The 12031-nt window shown below is 38.5% G+C and overlaps 1 protein-coding gene across 1 annotated transcript in view; it reads right to left on the bottom strand.

The window, feature by feature from the left end:
• The window catches only part of LOC137335234 (phosphoprotein associated with glycosphingolipid-enriched microdomains 1-like), an 82453-nt gene extending 70704 nt beyond the window's left edge, over nucleotides 1-11749 (bottom strand). The window contains exon 1 of the mRNA XM_068000486.1: nucleotides 11429-11749. The gene's annotated coding sequence lies outside the window, so the exon portion shown is untranslated. The remainder of the gene's footprint in view (nucleotides 1-11428) is intronic.
• Between the last annotated feature and the right edge of the window lie 282 nt (nucleotides 11750-12031).

Raw genomic sequence — 12031 nt, forward strand, 5'->3', positions numbered from 1 at the left:
AAGAATCCTGATTTGCATATTACAAGTAGCCCCCCACCTGAAACAGCGAGTACTCCGGCCGCCCATCTCAGAACTCTATCCAAGATGACAGCGGCTGGATCGGCAGAGTAAATGGGGCGGTAAATGACCAACGCCATTTTCGGGCCACTCCTGCTCTGTTTACATCAGGCGGATGGAAGTAAAATTGGCCCTATGGTGTTTCCACATATCACAACAGCTGGACACAATGAGGTCATGAAAGGTGCTATATAAATGCAAGTGCTTTCTTTCTTTCTTAATTGAGGAAACCTTTCCTTCCAGCCTGTTAGTAATGTAACATTATTTTTCTGCGCATTCTGTAGTATTGGTTAAGGAGAATATTGCAGTGCTAGAAAGAGAGGATGTCCTTGAGGGGTCAAAGACAGAATCTATTTGGTTAGAGTTAAGAAACAATAGAGGCGCCATCATACTACTGGGTGTATTCTATAGGCCACCAACTAGTGGGAAGGATATAGAGGAGCAAATTTGCAGAGAAATTACAGAGAGGTGCAAGAACTACAGGGTAGTGATAATGGGGGACTTTAACTATCCTAATATAGACTGGGATAGTAATAGTGTAAAGGGCAAAGAGGGGGAAGAATTTCTGAAGTGTGTTCAGGAAAAATTTCTTGATCAGTATGTTTCTGGCCCAATGCGGAAGGAGGCATTGCTGGATCTAGTTCTGGGGAATGAAGTGGATGATGAGGGCAATGTGGTTGATGTTGTGTATATGGACTTTCAAAAGGCGTTTGATAAAGTGCCACATAATAGGCTTGTCAGCAAAATTGAAGCCCATGCAATAAGAAGGGCAGTGGCAGCATGGATATGAAATTGGCTAAGTGACAGGAAACAGAGTGATGGTGAACAGTTGTTTTTTGGACTGGAGGAAGGTATACAGTCGTGTTCCCCAGGGGTTGGTACTAGGACCACTGCTTTCTTTGATATATATTAATGACTTGGACTTGGTTGTACAGGGCACAATTTCAAAATTTGCAGATGTCACAAAACTTGGAAGTGTAGTAAACAGTGAGGAGGATAGTGATAGACATCAAGAGGACATAGACAGGCTGGTGGAATGGGCGGACACATGGCAGATGAAATTTAATGCAGAGAAGTGAGAAGTGATACATTTTGGCAGGAAAAATGAGGAGAGGCAATATAAACGAAATGGTACAATTCTAAAGAGGGTGCAGGAACAGAGAGACCTGGGGGTATGTGTGCACAAATCTTTGAAGGTGGCAGGACAGGATGAGGAAGCGGTTAAAAAAGCTTAGGGGATCCTGAGCTTTATATATAGAGGCACAGAGTACAAAAGCAAGGAAGTTATGTCAAACCTTTATAGAACACTGGTTCGGCCACAGCTGGAGTATTGTGTTCAATTCTGGGCACGGTACTTTAGGAAGGATGTGAAGGCCTTAGAGAGTGGAGAAAAAATTTACTAGAATGGTTCCAGGGATGAGGTACTTCAGTTATGTGGAGAGATTGGAAAAGCTGGGATTGTTCTCCTTAGAGCAGAGAAGGTCAAGAAGAGATTTGATAGAAATGTTCAAAATCATGAAGGGTTTAGATAAAGTAAATAAAGGGAAACTTTTCCCATTGGCGGAAGGATTGAGAACCAGAGGACACAGATTTAAGATGATTGGCAAAAGAACCAAAGACAACATGAGGAAATACTTTCTTACTCAGTGAGTAGTTATGATCTGGAATGCGCTGCCTGAAAGGGTGGTGGAAGCAGATTCAATCGTGGCTTTCAAAAAGGAATTGGATAAGTACTGGAAGAGAAAAAATGTGCAGGGCTACGGGGAAAGAGACTAACTGGATTGCTCTTACAAAGAGCCGGTACAGGCTCGATGGGCTGAATGGCCCCCTTCTGTGCTGTAACCATTCTATGATTCTACGTCCATACAGTGAAGCACCAAATTACATCATATTTGCAGAAAATACTTCTGTTAGGTAAGTAAAGCAGGTTAATATGCTATATGTTGCAAAGACATTTAGCTACACTTTCTGATTTGTATCATCTCCTATACAGAATTTGCTCCAGGTGTTTGTTATGTGTGGCTCAACTCAGATAACCACAGGGTTGTGCATCTGCTTTGAGGTGCTGCACACCGTGAGCTGCTATTGCTGCACATCAAAATGAGAGCACTGTTTGGTGTATGGAAGTCAAGAACCTTCAACTAGTCACATTACAATTTTTGTCTGAACATGCATAAACAACACTCCCCTTGTAGTTGGTGACTGGTAAAAGTAAAGGGCACGTTATTTACTGGATGTCTTAGTTCACTTTCTTGTTAAGGACAGCATCAGAAATATGTACTGCTTCTGAGTTCATTCCAAGTCTTTTCACAGATTAATTGATATATTTTCAGTAATCCTGTCAGGACTTTTCATTTTCAGCTTTGAATGTTTTCATGTACCAAGGCATGGATACAGGGACTGGCAATGTTACTGCCAGCACAAGTGCTATGTGTGCAAATAGGATCACGCACCCTCCAACATATATGTATATATATATATGCTCTTCCTGGTCCCACATAAATCCTTAAAAGAACTTACCTGGAGCATTTTCAGAGGGGACTCCAGCAGTCCCTTTAAATTATAGGCCCCTGATTTGCATGGATTAATGAGGCCCCACCTGTTTTGGGTGGGAGCAATGGATGACTATTTCCTGGCCTGCTCCAAAATGGTGGTGGGATGGAGTAGGGTGGTAAGTACTGCACAGTTATTTTGGTCTTATTTTCGCCCTGCTTTGAGGCACTGCACATTGTGAGCTACTATTGCTGTATGGAAGTCAAGAACCTTCAACCAGTCACATTACAATTTTTATCTGAACATCCATAAACACCACTCCCTTTGTAGTTGGTGACTGGTAAAAGTAAAGGGCACGTTATTTACTGGATGTTTTAGTACAACGTCTTGTTAGGAATAGCGATAGAGACACTACTGTATGTAGGACCTTGCTGTGTTCATCTTCTCAACAATAACTGCATTTTAAAGTAATGAATTGTATGTGGAATGGTTTGGAACATCCCGAGAGATATGATGAGGCACTTTCTTTACAAGGAATAACAAATGCCCTCTGAGTGACCTCTGGTTTATAAAAAGCAACAGTTACATGGATTTACTTTTTTTTTCCATTTCCTCAGGGAATACTTGAGAAGTCGCCTTAAAAGGGACAGACCAGGTTCGTAACTAAACATAACAGCCCAGAAATTCTGGGAGCCCCACTCGCTTGCCATAAAGTGGCAGGGTGGAACTTCAGCCTGCCCATCTCACCACAAATCGCGGGGACAGGTCATTGAATAATAGGGGTGGATGCCCATGGTGTTTCTGATGTTACTGGTGTGCCCGTAGGGGAACTGAAATTCCAAAGTGGCACCTTTCTGTTTCATCAGCGATCTGCCATATGTATCCATAGGTAAGAATTTCAAATGATAGTTGCTCCCTTGGTGTTTTACTGTTGCCCTGATGAATCGTTGTCTCTGAGATCAACTGCTAATTGGATATGGCATTGTAGGCCCCACATATGGCTGCTGTTCAGCAAATATGCTTACTTCATGCTGGCTGTGCGCTGGGAGAAACTGGTGGGATTTCCAGAGGAGCCCAGCATCCCACCAGACTTGTCTTCAAAAGTGCCAGCATGATGGAATAGGCTGGGCAGAGGAAGCACCTGCCCTGGAGTAGAATTTCTCAGTGAGCCCAAGGGAGCGGAAACCTGGCAAAAACAGACCAAAAACACACCCCAAATTCCTCTCCTCTGCCCACAATGTGCTAATTCCGGGCCCTAAACAGACCAGAATTTCTACCTCCACAGCTGTGTTCCAGATCTCAGATTACCCATAAGCAACACTACAAAAGATCTGTTAGTATTATAAATAACAGATGCTAAAGCAACGTTGTCCAATTTGTTAGCCACAAGCCATGTGTAGCTAATCGGGAATCCAGATGTGGCTAATTGCATTTCTGATTAGTAAATAAAAAATGAGTAATAGACACCATTGTTAGGCATGTGATCTCAATTCTTGTATTTGCACGGCGTATGCAAATGTACTTTAACCTCTGTGTATTTTTTGGTAAAACGGTAAGTCAAAAAGCAGTGTATGCACGTGTTTTTTTGAATGTTGAGTGCCTTACTTCCTTGGTAAGTGAACGGTGGTAGATGATTGTTAAGTAAATATACATGTGCAGTGCATTTATCTGTATTGTGTGAATGTATGTAAGGTGTTTTAAATTAAAATTAGTGCATATGGCTAAAACAGTGTCGCTGTAGCCACATCTGTGGCTAATCAGCAATTTCTATTGGACAACGCTGTGCTAAGGAGTGATTTTATAGCTGTCTCTAATGTTTGTAGTTCTGATTATAGTTATAAAGCTTTCAAGCTCCCAATTGCGGTCTGAATCTGCCTTATAGTCACTCCCAGTTAGCCACTATTCTACATATACATTCATAAGAATTATTGGAAATTGTTAATGCATTTAATGTAATTTATGGTTTACTATTATCTGACACAACGGAAATTACACAAAATGAACAATATTAAACTAACTTAACGAAACTTACTTATTCCCCCATCTATATTTACTAAAAGCTGTTTCATTCAGACCCCACTGTTAATGAAATTACAGGCTCTAACACTATTTCTGACCCCACACACTTGAACGTCAATTAAATATTATGTTAATGAGATTCTAATACAAATGCTAATTTGCTGTGACATTCCTTCTTAATGTTGGCTTTAGTTCAGTTATGTGGTTAGATGCCAAAGGATGGTTCATTTTAATAACATGACTTAAATGTAAGTGAACCATATCAATATGTTTTTAGTTTAGTAGAGGCAACACTCGTTCATAATTTACAAAATACTCTTGTTTTAATATAGTTTCAAAATTATTTGTAAAAAATATACCTATGGTGTTTTTAATGCTTTGCTCAATGGACAATATTAAAACCTTAAAAAAATCATTGTTTCCTCTTCTTACTAGCATCTTGTTCCCAGCTTTTGATTCCCTGAGGCAGAGTGCAGCTCATGAGAATAAATTTAATTGGTGCCAAAACATCGGAACTTATTAGACTCACATGCACCATGTGTGTTCAGTTAAACCTGTGCACAAGTTCTTTATTCCATAAATATGTTTACATATGTTTCCAGAGTTACATTAATATAGAAAATAAAGGATTTTGGCAAACATCTTAATGAATTCAGATAGAAATATTCCTTCTGATAATGTTAAAAATACATCCCTCACTGCTGGCCATAGTTTTGGTTCACAAATCTTCCAAAGCACTCATTGTAATCTTGGTTGATTATAATTTCTTCAGCAGCCTTTGTTTAGTTCAACTCTCTATTTTCCCATTCAATGTGTAGTGGTTCCCCTTTGAACTCCAGAGTCATTATTGCAGACAGCGACAACGCTGATTCTTATTGTTATGCTAGGAGGCATGCTGGAACAGTTCAGAAAATTATCTCCTCTCCCCAGTCAGTTCCCCAATCCCACCAGATTACCTGGCCATGACTAGGATTCAATAGCCTCTCTCCTACTTAGGGTTGCATTGTTATCTTGCAGCATTTCTTCTCTCCCAGACCACTGGTACAGTAACATTTGCTAATGAACATTTTATATTGTATTGCATACTAAACTTGAATATCCTAGTTGGCTGTGTGTATTAAAAAAATTTTCAACATCAACTTGCATTTATATAGTGCCTTTAACATAAAAAAGAGGCATAATCAGAATAAAATGGATGCTGAGCCAAAGAAGGAGATACCAGGTGGGATGACCGAAAGCATTGCCAAAGAGGTGGATCTTTAGGAGTGTCTTAAAGGAGGGGAAGGAGGTGGCGAGGCAGAAGGGTTTGGCAAAGAATTCCAGAGTGTGGGGCCTAGACAGCTGAAGGCATAGCTGCCAATGGTGGGATGAAGGGGGGGAATGCAAAAGAGGCCAGTGTTAGAGGAATGGAGAGTTTGGTGGGGGCAGTGGTGCTGGTTGTAGGGCTGAAAGAGGCTATAGAGATAGAGAGGGGCAAGGTCTTGAAAGGATTTTAACATGAGAATGCAAATTCTAAATTTGAGGCATTGGGGAACCTGGAGCAAATGTAGGTTGTGATTGAGGAATATAGATTTTTCTACATGGCACAGCTGAAAAGGGCCAAATGGCCATCTGTACTTATCTTATGAATGTGATTTTTATTTTGAGTCATGTTATAATAACTATACTTACTGTAAAGAATTCCAGTACATAAGTAGCATAACAGTGAGAATGTTTGCTACACAATCACATTTTCATGGATTAATACTCCAGAGTGATCTGTCACGACAATCTACCAGCCACACTGGCAATTAATTTAATGAATACTTAAGTGAGGTGCCCTGTAAAACTGATTATTTTATGTTGAGAGGAGGAAAATCAACAGGCGATATTTATGTCAACTGCAAAGCATGCTTTCTATGAGACAGTTGTGAAGACTGCCACTTCTATATTTACAGCAGCTATGGAATTCTTGATCTAAAAAACGCTTCTTAACCACTTATATGTTCATCAGAATTCAGTTACAGAAGCACTATTAGTCGTATACACATTATTTGATTGTTGCCAACTTTGGCATAATTGGAAAGGAATTGAAAGAAATGCCTTCCTATGTATCTTTCAACTTCTTAATCTAACTAGAAAAGAATCATTGATTCTAATTAGAACAAGCTGTCATGTTGCATTATTTCATTATCGCATTAATCATTGGCCTATAATATGCCTCATGTTGTATCCCTTAACTGAAAGCTTAAGCCTTATTTAGTGCTGAGTGCTCACTCACTGCCTCTTCGTTTTCCCCCACCTGGTTGACTACACTTCTCTTGTGTAAAATCAGTAATTGATGATAAGTGACAAAGTATCAGTTACTCCGATGGAATAAATAGCACACAAAACATTAACTCTATATAACATTGTAACCTCAGACAATATTTTAATAGTAGCTCTTTATCGCTGATACTTGATCGCCTCTTCTTCTGAAGGAAGCATGAATAAGCACTGGACGATCATACTTTTGTGAACTAAAATACTAAATACTCTACTACAGTAGTTCATTTTAAAGAATGAGAAAGAACACTAGATAGTATCCAGTTTTCCCTCAAGTCAATTCAACTCTTCAGCTTTTATAATTTTGGCTTTTTCTAGAATCTAACAAAGATGTTTATTCAAATGGAATGGAAATTAGCTCTCTTGTACGTTGCTGAATATTTGGTGATCTCTCTCAGGGTCCTCATAAGGCCAACTCCAACTGCACTATGATCACAGATTACCTTTTTGTTTAAAATGAGACTTCCAAAGCATGTCCCATGAGCCTTAAACCTTGTGTGGACTTGGGCCTAAATGACATTTCCTCATTAATAATCCAAAACCTCAATCAATGAGTGGCTGTCACTAATCAACAGTAGAATGGAGTCCTTGTTCCATGGGAATGCAGGGAATAGGATGTGACAAAAAAAATGCTCACACATATTACTTTTCTGGATAGAAGATATCATTCTTGTAATATGGATGACCTGTCCTGCTGAAGTTAAGTAAAGTTCTCTGAATGAAGCAAATTAAGAAAAAATAAAAATACTGCCACATCTTTACCATAAGTGGCTGTTGAAGCAGAGATTGTATCATAACTTAAAATGGAATTGGATAAGTATTTGAAAAGAAAGGATATAAAAAGGATGTGGGAAATGGGATTAGAATAGATAAGACCCAGTTGAAGAGGTAGCACCAACTCCACCACAATGGGAATGACCTCCTTCTGTGCTGCAATTTCAATGTTTGTATAATTTTTACGAACAAATGATCTTAAAAAAGAAAGGTGCAGTAGACTAATGACTTTCAATATAGAATTCTTAACTGAATATTGTGCTCTTCGTGAAACAATATTCCTTTAGAATTGTTAATAATGTACCTTAATGTTATTTTAACAATAAATAATATCCATACTTTGCTGGTGAGTATCCCTGCTTTTCTCACTATGATGCTACAAATAATGCACCTGATTTTCCATTAAGCTACACTGATGCAAAATTATATCAAATTGTGACTTTAAAAAAAGATCCATTTTGTTAGAGGAAGAAATCTTGCTTACACTGTATGATTGTATTCCAATGTATTAAAACAAATTTCAATCTTAAACTTTTAAGGATTAGTAATTAACACTGCAGCGGTTCAAGGCGGTGGCTCACCACCACCTTCTAAAGGCTAATTAGGGATGGGCAATAAATGCTGGCCATACCACAACGCCCACATCCCATGAATGAATAAAAAAAATTAAAATAAACCACACCCTAGAATTGTTGTGGATAATAATTTTGTACAAATGCTTAAATTTGTATCTAATTTTTCATTCCGCTATTTTAATGAAGACATTAACCTATTTAGAATGCCATTCAGCAAAGGGAGGAATGTTATTTGAAGTGTTAACTGTTCATTTGTTAATATTACCAACTAATTTCTAGCCTTTTATCAGCAGGGAAGTCAGTAGTAAAGAATTTGGTGATTTATGATTTCCTAAAGAAAAATATTTTATTGGGTGGCATAATATGTTGGAGCACCAATTTTCTGTCTAGGTCCTAAACTCCACCCTAGCCTCTCCTTAGCACAGCACTGTAGAAACACAGCCGAGATTGGTAACTCAGCAATGTTACCATTAATTCTTGTCTGCTTTTTGGTGATGAGTCAAGAGCTGCATTGGAGGTGACCTGCAAGTAGGCCATAGAAGGAAGTGGACTGGGAGAACTACTAAGAAAAATAAACTAACGTACCCCAGTAAGAAACATAGAAACATAGAAAATAGGAGCAAGAGTAGGCCATTCGGCCCTTTGGGCCTGCTCCGCCATTCAAAATGATCATGGATGATAGTCTAACTCAGTACCCTGTTCCTGCTTTTTCCCCATATCCCTTGATCCCTTTAGCATTAAGAAATATATCTATCTCCTTCTTGAATATATCTAATGACTTGGTCTCCACTGTCTTCTGTGGTAGAGAATTCCACAGGTTCACCACCCTCTGAGTGAAGAAATTTCTCCTCATCTCTGTTCTAAATGGCATACCCCGTATCCTGAGACTGTGACTCCTGGTTCTGGACTCCCCAGCCATCGGGAACATCCTCCCTGCATCTAGTCTGTCTAGTCCTGTTAGAATTTTATATGTTTCGATGAGATCACCTCTCATTCTTCTAAACTCTAGTGAATATAGGCCTAGTCGACCCAATCTCTCCTCATACGTCAGTCCTGCCATCCCAGGAATCAGTCTGGTAAACCTTCGTTGCACTCTCTCCATGGCAAGGAAATCCTTCCTCAGATAAGGAGACCAAACCGCACACAATACTCCAGATGTGGTCTCACCAAGGCTGTGTATAACTGCAGTAAGACATCCCTGCTCCTGTACTCAAATCCTCTTGCAATGAAGGCCAACATACCATTCGAGTATACCAAAAGAGTGTGTACATATCTTAAAAATTATATATTTTATCATGGAAATATGACAGACCTCTGGCTAAACATAATTTAAAACTCCACAACAGTTAAGAATTTTAAATTGGTAAATGTATACTTAATGCATACAATAGAAATATGATGGCCCTGGAATTAAACTATAGGATGTGAACTTGAAGAATTTGCCTTTATATAACATCGTATAATGTCATGAGGACATGTCAAAGTGCTTCACAACTAATAAATGGATACTAACTTATGAAAGCTTAAAATATTCACCTGAAATTTGTTTAAAATGAATTGGTTAATGCCTCTCCTGAAATGGCAGAGGAGGAATTTCAGACGAATGTGTTAAGCATTCATACATCAGTATATCATGTTGTTATTTCAAGGCCATAAAGATTCAAAATCCAAACATTTCAGTCCTCATTTAGCTTCTCATATTCTGCCTCTTTTTTGTTTGGCATTTTCAGAGATTTTTTTCTGTGTTCTTGTTCTCTGAGTTGAACTGAAAAGTACTTATTTCCAATTCCTTTTTAGCATTTTTCAGATGTATATCAGTTTCAGATTCCCACAGTTGTCACTTTTTTTTTCTGCTGTACTGATAAAAGTTAAGGAAGCCAACTGTTCCTCCCAGGAGGAACATTTTAAAGTTTTTTTCCAGAAGGGGTTAATTCCAGATACTCATGCACTGAACTCTGCTCTTCATCCCAGTGTTCTGCAGGAACCCAAAGATGGCAAAGGGAGCTGAGCAGCGTCCGTGCATAATTTACATGCTCCTGAAATTGACATCCTCTGTAAAAACTTGAATATCTTCAAAGTGGATAACATTCAAAGGAATCCCACCCCCTTTTCCCTCCCCAATAACTAGTCTGCTTCCCTATATCTTGCCTCTATAATCAGGATGAATATTTTGCAAAAACAATGAACCATTGTCTGCGGTTTTAAAATCCAAAAATAAGAATTTTTTTCTCACGCTGTACTATATTTTTTTCTATGTTCAAAAACAATTTTACATTTAGTTGAGATATTGACATTTATATATCTCAAATAACTGAAATGAATGACTTGATTTGAAAACGGATTCAATTATACGGAAGCGGAAAGTATTATTCAATAGTGAATAGCCGATGGTTTGTTTTAAAAAGTCTAGTTATAAATAGGCGGAATGAACAATACACTGAAGGAACAGTACACCGAAGGTGAACAATGCCAGTAGGCAACAGCTGCAGATTAAAAAAACGCTAAGAATCGTTGAACACTGATATCAACGAGATGGTGTGATTAATAAGATCTCAAAGCCATAACAATTTTGACAGTTTCAAATTCAAGCAACATCTTCTGATTTCAAGAAAATGCTAGACAGAAATCAATTTTGAGCGTTGCTTGCTGGCTGCTATCTACCGATTTAATCATGTGCTAATCGTTTGTATGCACATTGTAAGTAAACGACCAGGGATTTACTTTGCAACGTTCACTGAGTGAGTCACTACATTTATTTGCATAAAACAAATACTTTCCAATTTCTAATCTAAAATGATGTGTGGGCAATGTATAGCTGCAATTTTTAAATCCATTGCTTCATTTATAAAGGAATACATTCCATCACGATTCCAGGGCCTTTATATGTTCAAATGAATTATTTTTGTATATATTTTTTCAAAAATGCACTGGCACAAGCACATTTCTTTCTCTCACACACATGAGAAATTAGTTGATTATAGTAATTGTATGAATTAGCTATCTGATTAGCATTTCCCCATTATTTCACTGACGGATACCGTGGAATTAGTTCGTTGTGTTACACGAAGAAAAAGGTTAACAGATTAAAAACTTCACCTCTCAGCTCAGACGCAACTTAATACGGTTCTTATATGAAAAAAAATCGTACGGTTATAAAATCCAATGCACAATCCAATGCATAAACGGTTGTTAAATAGGATACTTACTCAGAAAAAGAAATCTTGTAAAAGTCATCTATTGCTTCTTGGTTTCAGTGTCATGTGCCTCCCAATTTCCCTGAAGCGAATATTCCTAATGTAATGGCATTGGTTCCAACACGTTCATTGCATTGCATTGCATTCTGCAGCTTCACAAGCAAGGGAAAGAAAGACAAATCGCAATGTTCCCTAAGTGTCCCAGGCGAGTGATATTACTTCATGCTGTATGGGTGCTCAGTTTACAGCTATAATATTCACTCATCTTTCAGTAAAAAGGGTTCGCAAACTCTGCCTGGCAACCATCAGCTGGAGCCATGTGATATAGCGGCGCTGAGGCTGAGACAGATCTGCAGCGTCCCCTACAGTGATCTCCACTGTGTCAGTGGAGATGGGTTCAACTATTCAAATCAGCAGGGTCTAAATGTAGAACTGATAGTGGTTTGTTAGCCCGCCTTTTTAACTAGTGCAAGGTTGTTTTCAGTGAAATCAATCTTTAACACGCTCCACTGAAATATGGGAAATAATATGTGGTATAATCCCAGAGCTCTTTAAAAGACAAATAAATACGGGTCTATGTAATGCATGTGGCGCTGGGAGATGGACCAATACCCT

This window comes from Heptranchias perlo, chromosome 19, assembly GCF_035084215.1.
Source record: "Heptranchias perlo isolate sHepPer1 chromosome 19, sHepPer1.hap1, whole genome shotgun sequence".
Lineage (NCBI taxonomy): Eukaryota > Metazoa > Chordata > Chondrichthyes > Hexanchiformes > Hexanchidae > Heptranchias > Heptranchias perlo.